General features: G+C 41.2%; 1 protein-coding gene across 4 annotated transcripts in view; it reads left to right on the forward strand.

The window, feature by feature from the left end:
• Nucleotides 1–249: 249 nt before the first annotated feature.
• Nucleotides 250–24,968, forward strand: part of LOC133501085 (zinc finger protein 516-like) — a 63,939-nt gene continuing 39,220 nt past the window's right edge. For 2 of the 4 annotated variants that reach the window (XM_061820530.1, XM_061820533.1), the window contains exon 1: nt 250–927. The gene's annotated coding sequence lies outside the window, so the exon portion shown is untranslated. The remainder of the gene's footprint in view (nt 928–24,968) is intronic. The other 2 variants (XM_061820531.1, XM_061820532.1) reach the window with 2 other exon arrangements.

The raw sequence follows: 24,968 nt of genomic DNA on the forward strand, positions 1-24,968 counted from the left end.
GCTATTGGCTGGCAACCATTTCAGGGCGTAGACTGCCTCCAGCCTGAAGATACCTGGGATTGGCTCCAGCAGTGCCTTGACCCTTGTGAGTATAAGCGGCACAGAAATGGATGGATATACAGTGAGTGTAAAAGACGGTGTTAATTTTACTTAACAGCTATGTGCAAGTGCAAGGTTGATTGTGTCTGTCTCCTGATGGGAGAATTATCCAGGACTGCATACTTGGGGACAAACTTTCTGTTGCTGCTTTCAATTGTTGAACAATGTCGAGTCTCCGCTTGGCTCCTTTCAACTTGTGATACATTCATGGACACACTCAAAGCTGCGAAATTAACCAAGTCACGTGGCATGACAACAGCCATACACCGGAAATGATTCTTCACAAGACGAAAGAGACAATTGTATCCTTGGATGGATATGCACATAGTTATAATTTAGACTCTCACTACGTGTTACAGGGGGCAAAGAGAAGAGATGAAATACTTGCAATTCATGCCTAAAGTAAGCAAAGTCTATTCACAAGTCCAATTGCTGAGTGCGCAATTAATATCGAACAGCTCCAACTGTAATCTTCCACGATTCTCCTGCCACTCACTTCTGTTCACTTTTGAAAGTGAGCTTTCCGGAGCGTCATTGAAGGCATCACCGGTTAAACGACAGAGACGAGAGAACACGGAGAGTGGAGTGAGAGAGGAACCTGTACTCTTCCACAACAGAAGAGACTGGAATCCGCAACAGATACTACAGTAATCATTTTACTCAATTTCTGCAAAGTTGCCCGTAAATGACCAAAAGGGAAGACACAGAATAGTGTAATCCACGTTTACATCGGCTGGATATGGACTCGATCTTGACATTTGCTTTTTGGAGTGGTGCACCGGTCTTTTTGTGTGTGCGTGTGTTGGAGCTTCAACGGCGTTTCAACTGGTAAGGAAGTGACTGCAGATATTTATTTGTTATTTTCCTGGTGTGTTTGCAGCGCTGCTGCAGTTGGAGTAACCCGATGTTTCGCCAAGAGCGCGTGCTTCCTTTTAACTACTCGTTTCCTATAAGAGTGACTAAACAAAAGTGCATCTGCTGCAAGAGAGATAAAGGGTCAATTTGAGGAATTGCTTCACTGATAGGAAACTGGAACCTCACAAAAGAAGAGCAAACAATCCATCATGTACTTTTACGACAATGTATGTGTCAAATGTGTTAAGCTATTTTGAGCAATATAAATAGCATAAAAATTGAAGGGAGCAGACACATTACAATGGGTCAAGTTGGAAATAAATACAAAGGTCATAAAAAAAATCTTAGTTCAGGATTCAAGATTACTCTACGTACTCATCCTCCTGTGGGAGGCAGACCTATCATAATTGATATGTAAAATATAGTTTGAGAGCGAGAGAGAGAGAGACAGAGAGAGCACGAGCGTGCTCGTGCGCGCACGCCAAAGCAGTCTCACTGGACGTTTTACAGTTTATCTAAGAAGAATGATCAAGAATCTAGGTGTGCCCAATTTTCATGTTGCTGGAAGTTTTGTTGAATGCAGCCTTTTATGACGCAGACATGTGCGCGCACCCCTACGCGGCAGTCAAAACCCAAAAGTATTGTCACGTATCTAAATTGTTCGAAATAGCCCAATTTAAGAACAATTGGCTCTGCTAGGTTTATTTGTAATCTCCTTCACCTGCACTTGCTATGAGAACTAGTATTTATTTCCTTCAACGGAAAGACAAAGACGGGAAAGAGAGAGAGAGATGGATTATCGAGGACGGAGACCCGTTTTGTAGACAGGATTACAGACACTATTCCAGACACTATTTAATGTTTTTTTCTTCTTCCTTCGACAGCCAGCTGCTGTTACTGTGTACTCACTCAACCACCAGCAACACCAAACAAAAGTAATTTATGATTTATCGTAGAAAAATTGAGTGAGTCACTGACACTCATCTATTCATTGGCCAGACAAGTTTTATGGAAAATATGAATAAACACTGAATTGGGATATTGTAAGTCCTTACACGTGATCCATTAAAAACCAAAACTAACATACAGACAAGTATTGTAACAGTGTTTAATGCAGTGTGGGAGTATTTTTTTTTATCGGTGTCCATCACTTGTTCAGTATTGTGTCGACGTACTGTATGTAGAGAGTAAAAACAGGAACATCAACCATGTTTAATTATAGTTTGTTTTTTTGTGGTTACACGTTGTCCAATGACTGTAAATCAATGCCACAGTGGCTATTAACATTTTCTAAAAAAAAAAATCAAATTTCACCTTTAAAGATGTTGACCTGAATGTTATTTTTTAATCTACCACTATTGTGACATATACACATATTCCGGTTTTGTCAGTAGAGCTGTTTGTCTTTTGTTAGTAGCTTGCATGCTTCACATCCTCTGTGCTTTGCACGAACTTTCAACCCTGCCATGACTATATGTTTTCCAAAGACTTGACTTTAGGAAAATTACCCCCCATACTCCCACCCCCACTCAAGCCACACATGTACATAAACACATTTTTGTCCCTGTATTTTGTGGCTAGAATTTCATATCCAGTTAATATCTTTTTTTTTTTTTTTAGTGCTATAAGTTACTGATGTGTCAAGAAACAATGAGGACAAGGCAGCTCTTTGTGATGGTAGAAATGCATGTTTAACCCATGTGAATGAATGGAGCCTCACATTCCACAGCAGCAGCCCCCTTGCTGAATGGCAGCACTAACTGCTGTTTTCATTACTCATTACTACCTTGTGCCTTTGTCAGCATGAACATTGTCATTTAACTTTGAGCCTCTGCATGCTATCAAAACATCAATACAGATTTCTGTGGTAATATCACTGTGAAATTTTCTTCAAAATTTTTCAAGTGTTCATTCAGTATCCCATGTTTTACTCCTCATCAAATTTCACACTCCCATTTCATGGATCCCACCTCCCCATTTCATTGACTTATGCAGTCTTGTATAAAGTACCGGAACGTGATACTCTATTGAAAGTACAAGTATGTTAACAGAAAATAACTTTGGTCGAAGTGAAAGTCAACTTGAAGAATATAACATCATCTTCTGGAAGTATAAGACTTGTGCTGTACTAAAATATCAAATGTCCATCCATCCATTCATCCATTGACTGCACTGCTTATCCTCACAAGCTATGCGGGCATACTGAAGCCCATCTTGGATGCAGAGGCGGGATCCACCCTGAACTGGTCGAAAGTCAGTCGCAGGGCGCATATAAACAAACAACTATTTGCACTCACATTCACACCTACGGGCAAAGTCTTCAATCAACCTACCACGCATATTTTTGTATCCGGAGATCACACACAGGAACGGAGAACAAATCCGACATTCAAACATCATGCGTTCACATGATCATGTGACCGGATATTTTTATTTAAATCATTATTATTTATTTGTCCGCTAACTTGGCGATTGCTGTACGGCACCTTTCATGACTTAACTTTGTGTAAAACACTTATAACACACAGGTACTGGCTATAAACAGGGCATTTATAAATGTGTGTATTTGTATGTCACTACTTACTTGTGATTAAAGCACATAGACAATTTTGTAATTTCATACAGAATATTAATTATTTATAAACATGGAAGTAAAAAAATGATTAAGGTACCAAAATTTGGTCAAATAACCATTTGTGTGGCAATCATGAAAATCCTTGCAATTTAAAAGTTCGAGACAATATTGCTTCATGTCAATTTTTTTCCTTGACTACAAGTGTCTCTTAGTTGGGTGGATGTGGTACAAAAGTGTACAAAAGTACTAATAGCCGAGAACACATAACATTTGATTAAAACCAAAAAGTTTTTCAATGATTTTTATTGTAGATCTCTATAATGATATTATCTGAAGTTAATGTCTAATTCTACTCAGTAGAATGACCAAAAATATGACTATTTATCAGCCAGGCTACAATGCCTCAGAAATTTGTAAGGGAGATTCACCAAAGAGAATCAGTGATGGCAAAAGAAAAATGTTTTGAAAGATTAAATATCTACTGAACGCTGATGATCAATTCCTTATATTTAGTGAATAAGGAAGGAGCTGATCTGTATAAGGCTAACAATAAGGTAGAGATGAACTCACTGACATTAACTATTGTTCCTATGAAGCCATTCTCAATCTTAGTAAATGGAACGTTTATCTTGACATACATATGACACCCTTGTGGTGAAAACACAGCATTCAATCATATTATTGTCAGCTGTTATAAAAACACGACCATGAGCTAGAATGTTAGCAAGAGAGCTACAATGTCAGCTACACTAATCCCATGTATTTGTAATAAAGCCGAGGTGGCTAACTAGTGAGCATGCACGCTACATCAGCTACGAGCTAAGTCAAATTAATTTGAGCCACAAATGATCAAAGTCAAGATAAAAAAATTACACTCACTTTTTGTTGCAGTCAAGTAATATCCCCGTATAGGTCCTATCTCAATAGGTCAGCGTCACCAATAGCGTATCATTAACGATTTGATTGATTGTGACACGTAGCCTAGAGCCGGCCAGCAGCTCCTTGGGCGCAGCCTCCATGTTTCCCGTGGTGAGGTGTCCGGCTCGGCGGTGGTCGATCCGGGCCAAGGATTTACTGGAAAGTTACCGGAAATGAAAGTATTTTGCTAATCTAAATCAATATTTGCTGCTGCGCTAAACATCATGCCTGCTGCGACAAAAATCTTGGATGCAGGCTATGTTTGGAATTCCCTAGCTTTGGGTTTTCCCCACAATAGAGTAGACTAGTGCCATTCTGGGAAAAAGCAAACTGAAATTTTCAGAATCCGTATGATTTGTGATATACGGTCGTATACGTAAGATTCACCACAAAATCCCTATGAACTACGGCTAAACCGTATGAGTTAACAGGTATGCCAAGTTGCCCTGGGCTCGCTGCATGAGCTATGCATGGGTCACCACTCAAGTGAGAATTTATCGAGTCAATTATAAAGTTCAGAAAAAAATTGTCTTTTTATTTAGCGAATGATAAGGTGATGTAGCAATCATCATGACAGGCCAACCTGTCATGCAAGCAGTTTTTTTAGGATAGGGTTTTCCCAAAACTATTACGATGAAACGATATTATTGCTGATGATTTTTTATGCCACAGATGTAACAATCATTTAAGTACATCCTTTTTTAAGTAAAAAATTAACATAATTTGAAAAAAATGTTGAAGAGTGGCATTGAATTGTCGAACAATTAATAAAATATCTTCGATAATTTCAAACATACATGAATAAAACAGCACAAATTGCACTTGCGCATAGATTAAACATTTGGCACAGTGGTAGAGATAGTCATTAACCCACTGAAGAGGCAAAAAAGTCGAAATTTGACACACCACGGAAAAGAGTTTTTAAAGTCGCAAATTTGAATGAATAAAAAAAAAAAATCACCATATATGTAAAATAAGGCTCTTAATTTGTGACAAATTTGGGCTGACCTGGAGCTGCAAAATGGTGTCGGCGTGTCCGTTTTTAGGCCCTGGAAATGTTTTTTTCTTTTTTTCTCACAATGTAACATATTTTCACGACGATTAGGTGCACTTAAAGTCCTACGTTTTCACCTCAATCGATGCACACCAAGTTCCAAAATCTGTAAAAGTTGTGCAATTACTCCACCGAAATACAACCTTATCCACGGGTTACGTTGTTAGCGCTCATGCTAGCGTGTGTTTTAGCGTGCATGAAACCTATCGTATGTATGCCATCTATGTAATCAAAATTGAAATAGTCACTCAAAATACATTTACAGATTTTGGACCTTGGTGCACACATAAGGTGTGCCGTGTCGTATTATAAGGCGGCCCGTCCATTTTGGAGAAATTCTAAGCTTTTTCAGTGCGACTTATGGTTGCGAAAATACGGTATGTTCCATACAGAGGCGTTTTAAAACAGCATCAATTATTCACGGATTTTTAGGATTCAGGAGGCCGTGGGGGATTTAACCCCCATGAATAATGAGGGAACACTGTTCTGTGCATTATCTGTAGTTGAATACTGGCTGAAAAAAACGTGCTGCTACTATACATGTAATGTGGGGACTAACACACACAACACCCCAGGGTGATGCTCTTATGTTTTAAATGATGCACTTGAGAAAGTTTTTTACCTTCTTCGTTTGGTAGCTACTTAGCTCATTAGCTCAAAGCCTCGTGAACCTAAGAAAGAGTTAAACTTCCAGGAGGTCTGTCTGTTGTTTGGGTATTTATCATGCCAAGTTGACTCATTTGAGAACAATGTTTATTTAAAAAAAAAAAAAAAATCTGTTACAGAGAGGTTTACGGAGGTTAACGTGTGACGGCAATACACTTCCGTGTAGAGAGGAGATTGTGGTGCTTTACACAATTCACCTACAGGACCTCGAGTTAGGTTACGAGGTTCCGCACGGACATGATTGGTGATTACACTTTCGGTGTTAGTGTGTTAGAGAGTTCCTGCCGTAATGGGTTCACTCAGTTGATGTCTGCATTAAAACGAGGTTTGCTCCTGTGTTCAACACTCTGCCTCCGACTCCTTTTCTCCGGCGCTACACTGGTGACCCCGACGTCAGTCCCGGCGTTTCCGAGACTGAACCGAACATGGCAACCGCCATCCTCAAATTGCCGGAGTTGTGGGAGACGTCCATGACAGCGTGGTTCGCGCAGACGGAGGCCCGAGTCACCCTCCACGGGATCTCATATGATACCGTGCGCTATTACCACGTTGTCTCAGCCCTTGGGAGCTCAACCCCGGCCAGTGCAGTGAGTTTCATCGCATCTCCCCCGGCCTGAGATGAATATGCTGGGCTCAAGGCTCACCTCCTCAAGGTTTTCGAGCTTTCACGGTCAGAGGGAGCCCGACATCTTTTGGCTATTAATAGACTGGGGGACACCAAATCTTCTGAACACATGGAAATGATGCTAAACCTGCTGGGCGCGGAGCAGCCCAACTTCCTTTTCATGGAACTGTTTCTCAGACACATGCCGCCGCATGTTCAAACAGTGCTCACTAACACTCCTATCACTGAGCCCTGTGCCCTGGCTGAGGAGGCCGACCGTTTCTTCCTGGCCACCCAGCGCTTCTCCCCCGGTGCGCAGTTACTCGCCCCCGGGTGCGGGAGTGCCATCCAGCAGGGGCCATGTGACGGCCGTGCTGGCACAGGCTTGTGGTACTTCCACGACCGTTTTGGCGCGAAAGTGAAGAGGTGCCGCGCCCCTTGCAACTACGACACGGCGGGGAAACACCAAAGCCCGCGTTCCGTAGCGGCCGTGAGTGTGGGCGGGAAGAACGTGCTGCTCTTCGTCATGGACACCCTTTCCGGGTGCAAATTCCTTTGTGACACCAGCGCCCAGAGGAGCGTCCTGACCGCCACTGCGGATGATGCCGCTGGCGGGACTCAGGAGCCACCCCTACTGTCTGCTAATGGCTCCCCTATCCGCACGTATGGCATAAAGACTGTGGACTTCTGTTTTGGGGGTTGGCGCTTTACATGGGACTTTGTCACTGCCAATGTCTCGTTCTCTCTCCTCGGCGCTGATTTTTTTCTTTTGTTCCCACGGTCTGCTCGTGGACGTGAAGAAGGGCCGTCTAGTGGACGCACTGACTTTGTCCTCGGTTGCTTGTGTCCGCAACGAGGCGACTTATGGCGGTCTCTCCAGTTCACTCTCAGATGGCACCAAGTATCAGCTCCTCCTTGGTGAGTTCCCTGGCTTGACACGGCCCGCTTTCTCCTCTGCTGCTACTAAACATGGGGTTGAGCAGCACATCGAGACCAAGGGCCCCCTGATTCATGCTTGAGCCCGACAGCTCAACCCTGAGAAGCTAGCAGTCGCTAAGTCCGAGTTTGCCAACATGGAGCACCTAGGCATTGTTCGCCACTTGGATAGCCCGTGGGCCTCACCGCTACAGATCGTCCCTTGACCAGAGGGCGGGTGGCGACCATTTGGTGACTACCGCCGCCTTAACGACGCCACTGCATCCGACTGGTACCCTGTCCCCCACATTCAGGACTTCTAGGCCCACCTGGCAGGCAAAATCCTGTTCTCCATGGTTGACCTGGTGCGCGGTTATCACTAGGTCCCCGTGCACCCCTCAGACGTTCCCAAGACGGCTGTACTCACATCATTTGGCCTGTTGGAGTTTCTGAAAATGCTGTTTGGACTCAAAACGCGGGCCAGTCTTTCCAACAGTTAATGGATTCGGTGCTCAGAGACTTGCCCTTTGTGTTCGTCTATCTGGACAACATCCTCGCGAGACTCGAGCGGCATGGCCTGATCATCAACCCGGCAAAGTGTATTTTCGGGGTGCCCTCTATCCAGTTTCTCTCCTCATCGACAAAAATAGCGCCACCCCGCTTCCGTCAAAGGTGGTGGCCGTCTCCGCTTTTCCCCGACCTCGCTCAGCTTGGGGACTCCGGGAGTTTCTGGGCATGGTGACTTTCTATCACCGGTTCATCCGCCGGGCGGCCCACACCATGCGCCCGCTGTATGAGGCTCTTAAGAGCAAGGCCCCCAACCAGGACATTGGATGGACAGCCGAGAGAGTGGAAGCCTTCGGGCCCACAAAGGCCGCGCTGAGTCGGGCCGCTATGCTGGCCCACCCGTCCCCCGGGGCCCCCGTCCCTCTCACTACTGACGCATCGAACTACGCCGGACGCTGTATTCGAACAGTGGGTTGGCGGCGCCTGGCAATCGCTTGCCTTTTTCAGCCGTCAGCTGGTCCCCAGGGAACGCAAATACAGTACATTCGATAGGGAGCTCCTCGGCCACTATCTGGCAATCCGCCACTTCGGTTCCCTATTGGAAGGCCGTAAGTTCACGGCATAAGTGGACCATAAACCCCTCACTTTCGCCATGTCCAAGGTGGCCGAGCCGTGCTCCGCCCGCCAGCAACGCCAACTGTCAGAGTACGCACGCACGGACATGACTGGTAGTTACACTACCGGTGTTAGTGTGTTTTAGAGTTCCCGCCGTAAGGAATTCACTCAGTTGATGTCTGCCTTAAAACGAGGTTTGCGCCTGTGTTCAACAGTCCGCTTCCGACTCCTTTTCTTCGGCGCTACACTGGTGACCCCGACGTCAGTCCCGGCGTTTCCGAGACTGAACCGAACATGGCAACGGCCATCCTCAAATTGCCGGAGTTGTGGGAGACGTCCATGACAGCGTGGTTCGCGCAGACGGAGGCCCGAGTCACCCTCCACGGCATCTCGTATGATACCGTGCGGTATTACCAAGTTGTCACTTTTTTTCTGAATCATCGTCTATGAATGCGAGTTTGTGTGAAACCAGAGGTCATTTGTATTGAAAAAAATCTGAGTGGTCCATTACTATGTGGGATTTATTCCTGATTGAGAACAGATCCAGCAAGTATTTGTATGCTTCCAGAATTTTATACGCTTCTGAACTTTTCCGTGTAAATCTCGACGACTTACTCACCAGATACGTGTGTATATTCAGTTGTCCAAAACAAGCGGAAGAGAATTAACATTCCATTTTGCTATCAGCGAAAACATTGACTTTGGCATTAAATATGGGTCCCCTATGCCAAGTGTCTCATTTTTCCATATACCTTTGTTTATTATCACCTACGAAATGTTTAACGGTATCGGATAAAACTCTGGGTGTCATGCTTTAAGACATATTTTCGTTTGACCTCAACGGAATTAACTTGCAACCATGCTTTGTTTGATCGGCAATATGGCGATTTCACGTGATTTTATGATGTAGGTGCACAAGCTCTATTTGTAATGTTAACCAACACCGAATGCTTTATTTCACTTGGAGGTAATAATATGTTATGTGTGCTAGAATAAAATCATGCAGTGCAATATCAACTTCAAATATGCATACATACACACTTGGATGACTCTCGTCCAATTTACTGTTTGCGTGAAATCGATGTGTAAAATTTGCGTGTTTTAGAACTGACCCATAACATGTCAAGAGATGAGAAAAATCTTTGAACTACAATTGATCCTTATCTGCTTGTTCCCATTTTAAACTTTCTGTATTGATTATTTTACAAATTGAAATCACCTTGCGACATGTCAGAAAATCATCTTCAACACATCAACACAAGGAAAATGTATTCCACAATTCTCTCTCGACACAAATTTGATAGTGTACAAGGTCTGCTGTCTATTCTGCAGTGATGGCATTGATCCTCTGCGTGGTGGGGGTTTCCACTCTTAAAGGGCAAAGCTTACTGTGTTAGCCTAGAAACACAGAGACCCAGGATTAAATTATAAACGAGCCCTCTGTGGGAAACACTGCTTCATGCCATGGAATGAAAATTTTATGCAGCTACCACCTTACAACTTGTAATATACTATATATTAACATGGGTGCTTTTTGCTATTACGCTATTCCTAGTTGGTCGATTTTTGGAAACTAGCAACAGGTGGAAAGCTAATCCCTTTATTTGGGTCACATCTGCATCCTCCCCCTCCCATATGGATCAATCAAGACGGTGCCAAGCAAGTCAGGTAGTGCAGTGTAAACCCACATAGCTGTCGAAATTAGAATCTAAGAAATTGATGTAGTAATCAGAGGCATAATATCCAGTATATAGAAGAGAGTTTGGAATTGTTGGGTGGCAAGGGACGTGCTGCTGTGGGGATTCAGGCACAGGCACATTTTAGACTTCACCCTTGCTGGCAGCAAGGGGAGAGAGGAATGTGTTGTGTTGGTCTCAACTGTTGATAATACTGCTATTGTTTAGTCAGTGTGGTCAAAAGTTGAACGATTGCACTGGAATTATTTTAAACAGTTGTGCGAGGAATCCGCTAAGATGAACTTTGAACAAACAAAGACTTTGTTCATTTTAGCCATACCGCATGCATGAGGGAGGAGCCAAGTGGATTTTTGATACTTTAAGCGCGGCCTCTTTGATGTTCTGGGGAAGTTAGTATCGCGTTTAGAAATCAAAACAGGAGACTTCCCAAAAGGGTTGATGAAACGCAAAAAACAGCTCTAAGTGGGTAAATAAATTTATTCACCATTCCGACACATAAATAACATTATAAATAAAGAATAAATGATTCTGATTCTGACAATATTGCTCTTTTGGAAGCATCTATAATTACAAAATGGCCTACATTCACTACAATAATTTCATATGCGTCATGTGAACAGAACGAGCATTGAAATTAAGAACAACAAAGACTGTAGTCTGGGTTTGTAAGAACATAAATGTCGTTTGGCATTGTAATGTCTTCTAAGGGAGCAATGTTTAAATAACTATCCTCTCAGCTTTAGACACATTCCCAACATTACTAATTCAAATAAAACAATAAATCATAGCATCAATTAGGGAATAGGTAGACACTTTGGCAAATGTATTATTGAAAAATGATTGATACTGAAAAATAGCATCCACATGTTTTTAGCAGTTACTCATTGTTGATTTTAATTGCAGAGAGCACCATGCACCAAGAATGTAAGCAATGAATGTGGCCTATTACTGTAGCTCACCACATTATCCAATTTTATTTGCATCCAGTGCAGTATAATTATGAGACATATCACCCATTTGCTATTAGTGGTGATTCATTTATGTCTGGTTAACCCCACTGATGACGTCATTGTGTTTAAGATAAGCAGTTCTCATTTATGCTGATACTTTTTTTCCACAGTCATCTGCACCTCAGCGTGGGTGTGAATTTGACATATTTGCTGCTCGAACACTTTTCCATTCTACAAATAACCCCACTGGAATAACTTCCCTGCCTAGCACACTAGTTCCACTACTGTGACTATGGCAATAGTTAAAGTACAGTCCACTATTTTTCATGCAGTGGCAGACAGCCTTATCCAATTCGAGGTCACCCTTACTGAGGGCCCAATAATCTGATCACAATGGCTAAGTATCAACCCCATTTATCAGTGTTCCATTTGTTTTAAGTTGGGACAGCTTCAAGGAATGAACCTGTGCTGTGATGCAAGCAGATGTAGAGTTCAGGGTGTACCCTTCCTCCTGCCCGATGACAGCTGGGATAGGCCCCAGCACTCCCGTGACCCTCGTGAGGATAAGCGGAAGATGGATGGATTGATAGTGCTTCCAATCAGCATTATCCCTGACCAACACTGTTAATTCCCTCCCGTAGACACCATTAATGATCCACTGAAATAGCAATTTTAATTGGAGATCAGCCAATTGAATGCAGGAATTATTTAACTGTGCTAATCACTTTTAGTTGATATCTTGATTACAGTTAATAGATTTCTGCCTGTATTTCTGCCCAGCTCATAGCATTGTTGCGGCAATTGATGCAGGATTAGAGAAAAGAAATAAGATTATCTAGGGAAAACCACGTGATTGTGATCAGGGATTGAAAGAGAGAGATAGAAGGGTAGAGTGGCCAGACGAAGGAGCAGCACTCGACATCCAGTCCAGATGTCATTGTAGTTGACACTGCTTTACACATACACAGGCACACTTTTTAACTGTCATTAGAATTCTATTATTAAAACCCTGTATCTTTTTGCTCAAAGAAAGTGAAACCGAAATATTATTTCAGCTTCTTCTAATTACAAAATAATTGTCACTAGTAAAACATGCTATCATAATGTTTGATGATAAAATATTTTAGCAGTGCATTTTCTTTATTGTATTTGTCACATTACAAATTTAGGGCTCAGTCAATGAACATTTAAGTCCTACACTTATATCATTATTACCTGAGATATACAAACAAATGCCAATTCATATTTCACCAAATCATTATATCATGCATTGTGTTACAAGCAGGTCTTGTTGTTCAGAAAGTGGGAGCATATATTAGAAGGAGTGATAATGGGTCTTCTTAGGGAGGCGACACGGCACCTAAACTTAATCCAAACTCACAGCAGCCCAGAGGGCATTAAGAGCGAGTGGGGGGTTGGGGTAATAGATTCTTAAACAGAGAGGCTCCCTCCTTTTAGCATCTGCTGCTTTGTTGCAGTTGATAAACGCACTTCACATTTTTTAAATAATCAATAATTGTGTTGAATGATGTAGCGTAGAAATGAGGGTTCTCCGTAGTGTTTTCTTATATCAATACGATATTGTTTGGTTGTTATTGGCATAGAGACAAAACAGAAGCAGTTTTAGGCTCAGTTTTTCACAGTTTTTATGCCTGTCTTTTATAAAGTTTTTTTTTTTTTTTACTATTGAAAAATGTTGAAGTTGTAATTATAATCCATCTGTTATCACACAAGTCTTCGAGACACTTATGACCTCATCCTTTGATTTAGATAATTGCAAAACTTCAGGAAAACTTTGAGTTATTATTCTTTTATTCCAAAAATGATAATTACTAATCATCAATCAAACATAGTTTGTGAAAAAAATTAGGTGATTAGGTGTGCAAACCTTGAAACCTTTGTGTTGATCAACACAAGTGCATGTGCCATGTATGCACGTACACTGACGTTCTCGTACAGTACCTAAAAATTTAGTATCTTTGAAAATAGCACACTAAAAAAAAGAGGACATACGCTATATTCTTTATAACAGCTTGTAATATCTAAATAGGGAACAGTTCCCCATTAATTGAATGTCTATTGTTCTTCGTTCTCATTAGTTTGTTTGTTCTTCTTCTCAGTATTCAACATGAACGTCATACCAGGGCGGCACTGACTGCCGGAGACAAATTCCTTGTGTGTTGTTAGATTCTTTGTTATTAAAGCTGATTCTGATCACAATAAATGTAGACAGTTTATCTCTAGAACAGGTTTAGCACCATGTCCTCAACACATTCAACAGAGCCATCCGTTCTACGTGAGTGACCAGAGAGATTCTTTCAGAATAGTTGTTGTAATGACCGAATGACAAATATGACGATGCAAATTTAAAAATGAGTTAGACTATACGGTACCTTGGTTCTTTCTGTTAAAAAAAGTATGTGTCATTTGATAAGAGCAGGCCATTGTCCAAACAACTGACAGGACAGGTTGATGGTTTAATTTGACAACTGTTGAGTGCTGTAAAAATACAGGATGAGAATGATAATTGGTCATAATGATAATGTGAGTTTGAGATTTGTTAATTAATATTATTATAAAGACTTCAAATCACAAGAAGACTACATTGTGTACAATATGCATCATGCTCTTCTCTCAGCTACTATCTGACTAAAAAAAACTGACTGCAAAATGCAATAGCTACAACATTATTTGAAGTCACAAGTCAATGTTTGCTTCATGTGTTCAGGAGTGTGTCCAGTTTTTTTTAAAACTAGATATTATATTTAAAGAATATGTTTCCATTACTGATTTATCAACATGTTTGCATTCATGCTCGGATACATCTACAACCACGACTTCTATAACTACTGTAGTCATTCTACAGAAATATGAATAAAAAAGCTAAACAAATAATACCATTAACCACACCACATTGTCTATAATTATTAATTCATCTCTTTTATTTGGGCAAGTAAGAGGGTGATTGTTGTGCAGCTTGAAGGCCAGTGATGTTGCCTGTCTGACTAACTTAGGGAAACAAGCTGGAAATGTCTCCAGGCTACTGCAGCTAATCATTCAGTCCACAGAAGAACTAATCGTTAGGCCTCGATGTCAGTCTAACCTTGCCACGATGCTTTTTAGTGAATGTGTGTGTGTTTGTACAAAGGAGAGAGCTGTGCATGTGGACAAATATTTGCACCCTTTCCAACAATTCCATTGTAAGGGAATACAAAAACAAGACTATTTCTGATGATAAAATAATTTAGAGAGGCTTAACCCCGTCACACTACGAATAAGATGATATGCACTATGTACACAATTACTCCTACTCTTGCCATCTTTTGAGTTCTAGTAGCATTCTAATCTCTGAATTGTTATCTTGTGGCCAAAATTGACATGTCCGCTCATGTCTCATTGGTTTCACCCGTGTCATGTCTGTCTGATCCACTCACTTCTCCCACTACTTCTGTCCTGCTGTTGCAAGGTGTTCCTCATGTTGATTAAAAACCCTTAGAAATTTGACACAGCACACAGAAGAATCTTGTTAGGAAATCTGCCAAATCATGCTGTGGGCGTGTTTGTTGAATGCGGAAAAAAACGCCTCGTTAGACCTTAACCTGTCACTAAAATGCATGCCTTTTGGCTCACACAATATCTTTAGTCTGACCCACAGGCTAAATAATGTGCCACTGTGTTTAGAAGTAAACAGTTAACTTTCCCTTGAAATGTCTCTGCTATGTGGTCCCACTCAGTGACACAACAACAAGCAAGGTGGTAACATTTTAGACAAGCCCACTGCCGGTCCACTCCTTAGCTAGAAAGGTAATGGGCTACCAAGGGGGCTACATTATAAAGACTGAACTTTCCCTAAAGGTCTAATCCAGAGGAAATTTATTTGTCTATCATACAAATGTAGCTAAAATTTCATTAAAAAAATTACAAAATTCTCAACACAACAGAAATGAAATAAATTACCGTTAAATTCAATCTCAAGATTTTGTTTGAAATGTCACTTAGATTCGTCAAGTTGCTTAACTCCCGGAATGTAACGTCACGTCAAGACAACATTTAGCCACAGAGTGAAAAAGCTAGCAAAGATGCTGAGGATGTGTATTGCATACAGCTGTTCTGCGTCAAACGCTGACGGAGTAAGCTTACATGAATGGTCGAACGATGAACAGATAGGCAGGTTATGGACCAGGTTTGTGAAGACAAAGCGGGCACATTGGACTTACAAATCACAGTGGACAGTAATATGTTCCAAGCATTTCGCGGAGGACTCCTTTGAAAACCCGGTACAGCGTTCACTTGGCTTCGTTAGCAAGTAAGTATGTACGTGTTCAATTGATTAGTATTGACAAGTATCTACTTCGTCCTAAGTGTAACTACAATAGCAAGACAGATATATATGTCAGCTAATATCCGTATCCATGTGATGTTTAGGAGGTGATGAAATTTGGACACTGTATAAAGTTAATGTACTGTTGGACGCTGAAATCTTCCTGAAATTAGACTATGGCAGTGTGTGCTCTCAAGTGTTAGGTGCATTGTTTAAAATACGGGCTAAATGCATGTAAATAACATGAAGAATTGCCTATAAAAATGTGATCTTTAAACGCACAACGATACCAGAGGTTTCGATTTTTTTTACGCCTTCTCAGTCTCTAGTACAACAACAACAGCAAACGACTCACTGTTGTGTGCAAGCACCATCAGACATTTAAACTTGTTTGAATTAGATTATTTCGTCAACAAGGTGTACGTAGATTTCTTGAGGCACCTACCAGTCTGTGTTTTGGGAGCGAAGTTCCCATCATCAACTTCGTCAGGTCTCGCCGAATCCTGTCCTTGTGTTGCATTGGTCAACTCAGGTTAGAACATATATGATTGTATTACACCTGCATGGGATGTTTTTTGAACATGGGAAGAATAAGAAAATTCCTCCTCTTTATTTCCTATCTCTTCGACAGAGCATTCCATAAAAAAATCTTCATCACTGCTGTCTATCTCCTTTAGATCCCACTCACAGCGTGTATGATTGTCTATATAGGAAGCCATTGTATTTACTGGGGTTGACCTGGCGTGACGTCACACGGCACCAGCTTCAACAGAGCGTCAGTTTGAAACAGACATCGGGGGAATTCGCATTTAAAAAAAACAATGTGCAGTTTGGCGCTAATTTATTTCTTTCTGTTCTGTTAAGAATTAAAAAAAAATATATATTTTTTTAATGAAAAATTAGCTACGTTTGTGTGATATATAGATAAAATATAGGTCTTCCGGATTAGACCTCTAAAATAATTCTTGTTTATGGACCCACGCAGGCTGCATGGAGCAAGGTAGTGACAAATTGGACAGTCCCAACACCAGTCCAAGGCAACTAACTAGCGGGCCCGCTAACAAGTGTTGTCAGCACTTATCATTCATTCATTTGCCGGATGCTTATCCTCACTGGTGTTTTCTGCCTTTCACCTGAAGTTAACTGGGATACGCTCCAGTTCTCATGCAACCCTTGTGAGGATAAGCAGCTTGGAAAATGCATGCAATAATGGACATATTTATATATATATATATACACACACACACACACCACACACACACACACACACACACACACCCTACAGATGATGATTGGTTAATTGAACAAAAGATGTGTGATCAGTTAATTACAGAGTCTTAAGTTTCTAGGGTTTGAACTTGCGTGTGAAAGGTTGTTTGTGTATATGTGCCCTGTGGTAGCTAGCGACCAGTTCAAGGTTTACTCTGCCTCTTTCCCAGAGTCAGTTATGGTAGGCTCCTCCTAGTGTGAATGTGAGTGTGAAATGTTGCTTGTTTAAATGTGCCCTGCGATTGGCTGGCGACCATTCAGGAAGTAATTCGCCAATTGCCCAATTGATAGTTGTAGAAAGATAGCCTGGAAAAGATGGTTTGATAAAATATGGGACCTTTAATGCCTAAGAACAGCACAATGTAACTAACTGCCCATGGTGAACAGATTTGGCTAATCATCCCGTAAATCTAAAAGGTGTACCCATTTCTCTTCTTCTAAAATCTGCAACTTCTTTGTTTGCTCTAAGCTGTTACAGTGGACACTGGATGAGAAAATTTTAAAAAAACACCCGCAGATCAACTAGTAATAATTGAAAATGTGATCTATTAACCGTCTGATTTTTTTTGTATGGTTTACTGATAAGATGTAAGTTTGATGTAGCTGTAGAAAGAGTTAAGGAAATAAATGAAATGCTATTCTCACAAGATCGGAAACCACCTCTTTATAACTGTCAAACAAGTACATTGTCAGTTGCCTATTAAATCTGATGTTGTTGTGATGGTACCACAGGAAAACTGTTCGAAACCTCTATTTTCGCTTCCAGATTGTTTGGGGGCTGCTGTTTCCAACTCAGCCCTGTTCCCAGCTGCCTTTCTGTCTGTAGCTTGGGGGCCTTGCAGTCAACTACACAGGAAAGAAGAGACCAAAGACAGGGAGCCTTTTAGTAGACCCCCCCCTCCTCTTCTCCACTGCAACACACAACCCCACATCCACCATCAGCACCACCACCTTTTCCACTGGCTCTTAAATCTTTTCTAAAGAATTCCCCAGCACACTTACACCCTCCCTTCAGCTATCCCCTTGGCCCCAATGCACTGTTCCCACATTGTATCCAGATGTGAGGATGATCGCTGGGGAGAGAAAGCCCTAGGCAAGGACCACTGGTAATGACCGCCACATTTTTATGTCAATATTTTATTATCTTTTTCCCTGACTATTTGTTTTCACAATAATCACATATCCCTAAATGATAACTTTTATTCTTTGTCCTTCATGTATTTCTCAAACAAAAAGACCTTAAGTTCATCCCTATTCAGCCCATTCAAACAGTTTTTTCCCATCTGGCAATTAAGTCATTAAATTCTTGATCGATGAACCTACTATTTTTTGCCTTGTGCCGTTGTTGGGACACACCCTCATATCCTGCTGGTCCAATTAGTATTAATATTAGTATTCGTAATATATACAGTAGACTATCACATGATTCATCACTTTAAACTGCTTCCTTTGCACAATTGTCATTGCCCTGGTCTATAAAAGTGAACCGCAAATGGGTAAGGGCACTCTTTATAAGCTTAACATAATGTGGTGGTTGACATACTCTAAGAGCCCTAAATAGTAGAAGACTTTGCACAAGTGTGACTCGACTCTTACAAGCAATAGTTTCCGATTAATTGAATGTCTATTGTTCTACGTTTTTGTTAAGAGTGTTTGTTCTTCTTGTTACTACTTAACATGAATGTCGTATCAGGGCGGCACCAACTGCTGGAGACAAATTCCTTGTGTGTTGTTACATACTTGGCCATTAAAGCTGATTCTGATTCTTGGCTGAATTGTGGTGTCTTGGTAAAGTTGTAGCAATGTTCTTTTTTTCATTGAATTTTGTTTTTAAAGTGGTTTCACACAAAAAAGGAAATAATCTTCTTCTTCAAGGTCCAATGTAGTGTTGAATTAATAGTATCCATTATTGATTTAATACATCTGTCTTTTCAGTATTGTCTTTGTAAAGGCAGAATTGACATTGCAATTTTCTTGCATTTTTTATTGTGTACTTAATTTTGTGACTGTTACAAAGCTACTTTCATAATTGGAGGTATACATTTTGTTAAGTATTTAGTTTTTGTTAGATTCATCATATACACTTTCACAAGCATCCTGCCAATTTATCGAAGATCGAAGAAAAAAAAACTACAATAAGTGACTGTCATTATGACTACTGTGCTGGACTGTTGCACTAACAAGTCAGTGTGTCTGCTTATTTTCATCATTTTAACGTATACCTCCTCATACTGGACTGATGTACTGTACTGTAGAAGTGTCAGGAAGTCAATAGTGAGGAAGTGGCATTACAAAAAGGGATCTATGAGAAGTGTCTGGTAAGTGTGCCATTTAAACATCAAACAGGAAATAACGTCGAAATGGTGTTTCTTTTATTTTGTTTATCTGAACTCATCACATTTGTAGATGATTTGGTTACCCAATCCATAAATGAAATTAAGTATTTTTTTAGGATGTAAGTAGTACCCAGAATTGGATCACAGAGGATATTGATATCCAACTACTGTGTCTTTAAACTAAAACCTGTGACGAAAATCGATTGCTTTTCAGGCCAATCAGTGTTGATCATCTAATCCCTGGTTGCTGAATTCTAGTTAAAGATCTTATTTGATAATCCCATCATATTCTAGTTGACAAACCCAACAAAACCTGTCAATTAGTAGTCCAAAGTATGGAAGATAATCTTCCCCAAAACACGCTCTGTAAATGAGATATGGGTCACTAACCCATTTGTAATGTCCTAATCTCAGACAATTAATCTGATACATGTGAGCAGAGGTGGCCAGGAACACGCCACATTTACATACTCTGTTACATTTACTCAAGTAACATTTTGCATGAAATGTACTTATAAGGGGCAGTATGGTGGTTAAGATGGAAAGTGTTGGCCTCACAGTTCTGAGGTCCCGGGTTCGATCTCTGAGCCGCCTGTGTGGAGTTTGCATGTTCTCCTCGTGCCTGCGTGGGTTTTCTCCGGCCACTCCTGTTTCCTCCCACATCCCGATGACATGCAACATTAATTACCCCTAGATGTGTTTGTGAGTTCGTCTGTTTGTTTCTACGTGCCCTGCGATTGGCTGGCAACCAATTCAGTGCCTCCTGCCCAATGACCGCTGGGATAGGCTCCAGGACTCCCGCAACCCTCGTGAAGATAAGCAATGAGGAAAATGGATGGATGGATGTACTTATGAGAATAGTTTTAATGAAGCATACTTTTGACTTTTACTTGAGTATTTATGCAAAGAAGAAACTGCGGTTTTACTGTTAAAGTGATCTACATGCCGCTCGGTACTTTCATTTATCAATAATTGCGTGCACAATCTATCTATGACTTTCATTTCTGACCACTGCCTCTGGCGCCATTGCACCAATCCACTGTCATTAGCCCTGTGATGTTTCCACTGTGATGTTTGACTTAAGTGCAAAAATCAAACGACACAAGAAAGTCAAACATCAGCACACAGTCTTCTATTCTAGTGATGGCCATGGCATTTATTTTGAGTGTACTGAGTTAAAAAGATTTGTTCAAAAATGTTGTTGACCGAATCATTCACTTCTTTTCCAAGGAATAAAGGAATGGAGATTTAAAAAAAAAAATAAAATAAACACCACGAGGTCAACGACTGGCCATTCTTTCGCATCTGCTTACGTCCAGCTTGGTTCTGGCCAGCCGGTATGATTTTTCTGCATTCCGGTGCACAGTATCGTGACAGCAGCATCTGTCACCCAAGCTTCCTGCTCACTCAGTTATACCAGTTCACTGAACAAATCGCTCAGTTCACTTAAGTCCTGCCTCTGCTTTCACAGCGCTGCCTGACACTGGCTGCTCGCCGAAGTGAGTGACATTGCTGACAAGATGCAAATCACTCCCACGTTCGCCTCCACAATAGTTGCTCACTGGTCATTTGCCGATATTCAGAAGTGAGTGACGGAACGCTTCAAAAGTTCTGTTTACGCTCCCAAGCGACTCACTCACCTCACGCCAGCAGGTGGCGTCCAAGCAAAATGAACGAATCATTTTATAAACTTATTCGGTACAGTTCATTCACTAAAAAGATTTGTTCTTTGGAAGGAATCGTTTGCGAATGCAAAAACACGATTCTATTGGGCTTCCCAGGGCCAATCAATGTGTGTTGTCTCTCTCTCTATTTCCCTCGCCCTCTTTCTCACCCCCCCACCCCTCTCTCGCTCATACACACACTTATGATTTATGAATAAGTTTGGTCAGTAATAAGCTTTTTCATTCAGTCATTTTGGTGGCTAAAACAAATGATGCATTTGTAAGCCTGGATGCATGTGTTCTTTTCTTTTTCAGTTAAAAACCAATATGATGGCGTGCGTGGACTCCCATTGAGCAAGAATTTGAATGTGATGTGTTACTTCTGTACACAACCACATGCCAGTTATAAGAGGGAGTGCATTGTTGTGCAACCAAAATTTCTTATTTGAAGCTTTATCTAACCAGGCAAAAGACCAGTTAACACATAACATCCTCTTTTGCAATGGTGACCTGGCCAAGAAGGCAGCAAGTTAAACGTCAAGTGCGAGTCAATCGCATTCAAATGTATTACACTTGTTTATTTTCACATCCCCTCGAAAAAAGATACAAAAATTCTTTTACAACATAGTAACTTAGTATTTGAACAGGGATGTGCATACATTTTATATCCACTACAGCCTTATTCCTCTTTTCCCTAATATGCCTAATAGGCCCACCGATAGAAAAACAGTGGAATTCGACTTCACAGAAAACAATCCCCATCCAAATAGGGCATCTTTGTGAGTAATTGTTCTGTTGGTTTTGTTGTCTTCAGTAGTCATGCAACTACTGTACAAAGATAGTCAGTGGGCACTGCACACATCCTAATGTTACATATTAATTTCAAAGTTCCACAAGTATGTGGTAGGCAAGAATTTAAATACCTGGGCTATTGCCTCCACAGGCATCATTGTCCCAGATATATCTTGGGTGGAGATTGGTGTACTGTGTTGGTGTATCTGTGGAATTTTAGCCAGTATGAGAGATTACTGTATATTTGAGCCGGAACATTAAAAAAAAAAAAAAAAATTGGATTAGTGGATCCACCAATCCATCAATTTACCATACTGTGTATCCTCACTAGGGTCACAGGCATATTGGAGCCTATCCCAGTTGACTCTGGGGGAGAGGCAGTGTACACCCCAAACTGATCGGCAGCCAGTCGAAGGCCACATATAAACAAACAAGCTCTCACTCACATTCTATTAACCTACCATGCACGCTTAGGGGAAAAAGGAAGAAACCCGAGTACCCGGAGAAAACACATGCAGGCACAGGGAAAACCTGTGAACTCCACACAGGTGAGGCCGTATTTGATGAACTCTGGTCTTCAGGACTGTGAGGCTGGTGTACTTACCAGTCGTCCACTGTGCCCCCAGAATACTTGATATTAAACAAAACATTTTCAAGGAAATGTATATCATAAAATGTAATCGTTGTCAAATAACTGCTTGCACTATGGAATACACTACTTTTACAAGAGTACAACAGTACATCCTCAATTTGTGGAACAGCATCTAAATCAGGGGTCCTCAATGCGTCGATCGCGATCGACTGGTTGACAGTCTGGGCAACGTAGAGCAAAGACGAGCTCGACATGCTGCTTGTGTTAACTTTCGATATTAATGGAGAAAGTTAAAAAAGAAATGCTGTTGTTTTAAGATGCAATGACTGTCGGAGTATGTGAATAATTGAAGAAAAAGTGGTTAAACAGGACGAGAGTTTCTCTTTTCCGAGTGGGAAAGGTCTGATCTGAAGCCAAAGTAGAACGTGCAGTATGAGATCATTTTATTCCACAATTCGACTTTGGCACAGCCTGATCCAGGATGCAAGCACAGAGAATACAGTGCACAAAAAGCTAATTCTGTATTTTAAATATAGGAGGCAACATAACATTAACCTTAAAACGGTTTGGGAGCATCATCATCCGCACCCCCCCCCCCCCCCCCCGGTCATCAGGAGCTTGCAAGAGGCTGCCTGCTTGAAAAGTAGATCTTGGGGTAAAAAAGTATGGGCACCCCTGTCACGAACGAGACTCGAGGGCGGACCCAAATGCACGACTCCAGAGGCAAGCAGGCCTTTATTCGTTCCTAGGTTGGTAATCAGTGAGTCAGTCCAAACAAGCAGAAGTAGCAGTAGCCTGGCGTGGGTCGGTACACGGAAGGTAGACGTCATGCATACGGTACTGCGGGAACGAGGCATGAGAAGCAACAATCTGGCGAAGGTTCAGTCGTCCCTAGGGTCCTATATATACCGGGTTCAATCAGTCGTGATGAGGCGCAGGTGTGCACCTCCTGATTATCTGGCCATGCCCAGCCCGGGCTGCAAGGCAGGAGCATGACAACCCCGATATAAACTGACATTAGCAGCTACTTACACAACTGCACTATTTGGTCCAATTAAGTATTATACTGACTAATATAAGATTGCATATACCATAATTTCTGGCCTATAAGCCACAACTTTTTTCACACACTTTCAACCCTGCGGTTTATGCGGTGATGTGACTAATTTGTGAATTTTTTCTAATGGGGCACTTGAGCGGAAAAGGTAAGAGTGAGATCAGTGGAATATATATGCCGAAGAAGTGACTTTTGCCGGTAAGTTTTTTTTTTTTTTTTTTTTTTTTTTTTTTTTTTAACCGGCCCTGTTAGCACTGGGCTAGCGTGTTGCTGCTGTGTTACTGCCTCGTCTCAGCGATTTTTACCGGTTTGTTTTTTTTTCTAACCAGCCCTGTTAGCGCTGTGCTAGCGTTAGCACTGCACTAGAGTGTTTCTGCTGTGTTACTGCCATGTCTCAGTTATTTTGGTATTTTATTTATTTATTTATTTTTTTAAACTGGCTCTGTTAGTTGTGTGTTGCTACTGTGTACCTGACGGGGCTGTTTTTTTTTTTTTTATGAAACTTTGAAAACTCTTTCTGTGTACAGTCTTTCTTTGTAAATATCTTGTGTTTCAATGAGGTTTTCAATGTGGCCACTTGCGGCTTTTAAACAGGTGCGGCTTATGTATGTACCAAATGGTATTTCCTTTACAAATGCACTGGATGAGGTTTATAATCCGGTGCGCTCTGTAGGCGGGAAATTACGGTACTGAAGAACGCTGGGATAGACTCCTGAATGCCAGGGACCCTAGTGATGATAAGCACTACAAAAAATGGACGGATGGCTATTGTAAGAATGTATTTAGTGCAGCAGAACAATCATACCATGATGCATTCTGAACGAAAGCTTCATAGTCAAAGAATTTTTGCCATCCAATTATTAACATGCACCCTGTTTAACAGTAGCACTTCCCTTACCCAAAAACTAAGCATATCATTGTTTTTTACTTGCTTACTGCATTTTCTTACAAATTGATGGATGTTCTGAAACTGACTGATTGTAGAATATCTCTTGATGTGAATAGTCTACATTTTTAGTAGCCCTATGACTCAGTCTTTGTTTCTCTGTGTGTGTAAACCTGTCCACGGCGGATGGAGAGAGAATGACAGTATGTATAATTCTGGAGCACTTATTTCTTGTGTAAAGGGGCCTGTCATCTTTGTGGCGGATGACTGGCTGCTTGACTGAGTTAATGACTATTTTGCTGCTTGGCTGTTTGCACAACAGGTAACTCCCGCAAGAAGTGTGTATTGTCATCAGGGAAAGATACAAAACATGACTAATCCAGCATTTTCCCTCTTCTCAGGCACTCACCTAAATTTACCATTTGAAATGAAATGGATTGAACTTGCCGAATCTAAGTGACTCTCTCATCTTTTTTGGTTAGTTATTGCATTCATAATTGTTGTCAAATAACTGCTTGCCTCAACGGACAAAAATCTCAAAATTTTCAAACTTAAAAGATGAAAAATGATTGAAGGGGAGCTTCAAAGGGGTATAT

Source organism: Syngnathoides biaculeatus, chromosome 5 (assembly GCF_019802595.1).
Source record: "Syngnathoides biaculeatus isolate LvHL_M chromosome 5, ASM1980259v1, whole genome shotgun sequence".
NCBI classification, from domain to species: domain Eukaryota; kingdom Metazoa; phylum Chordata; class Actinopteri; order Syngnathiformes; family Syngnathidae; genus Syngnathoides; species Syngnathoides biaculeatus.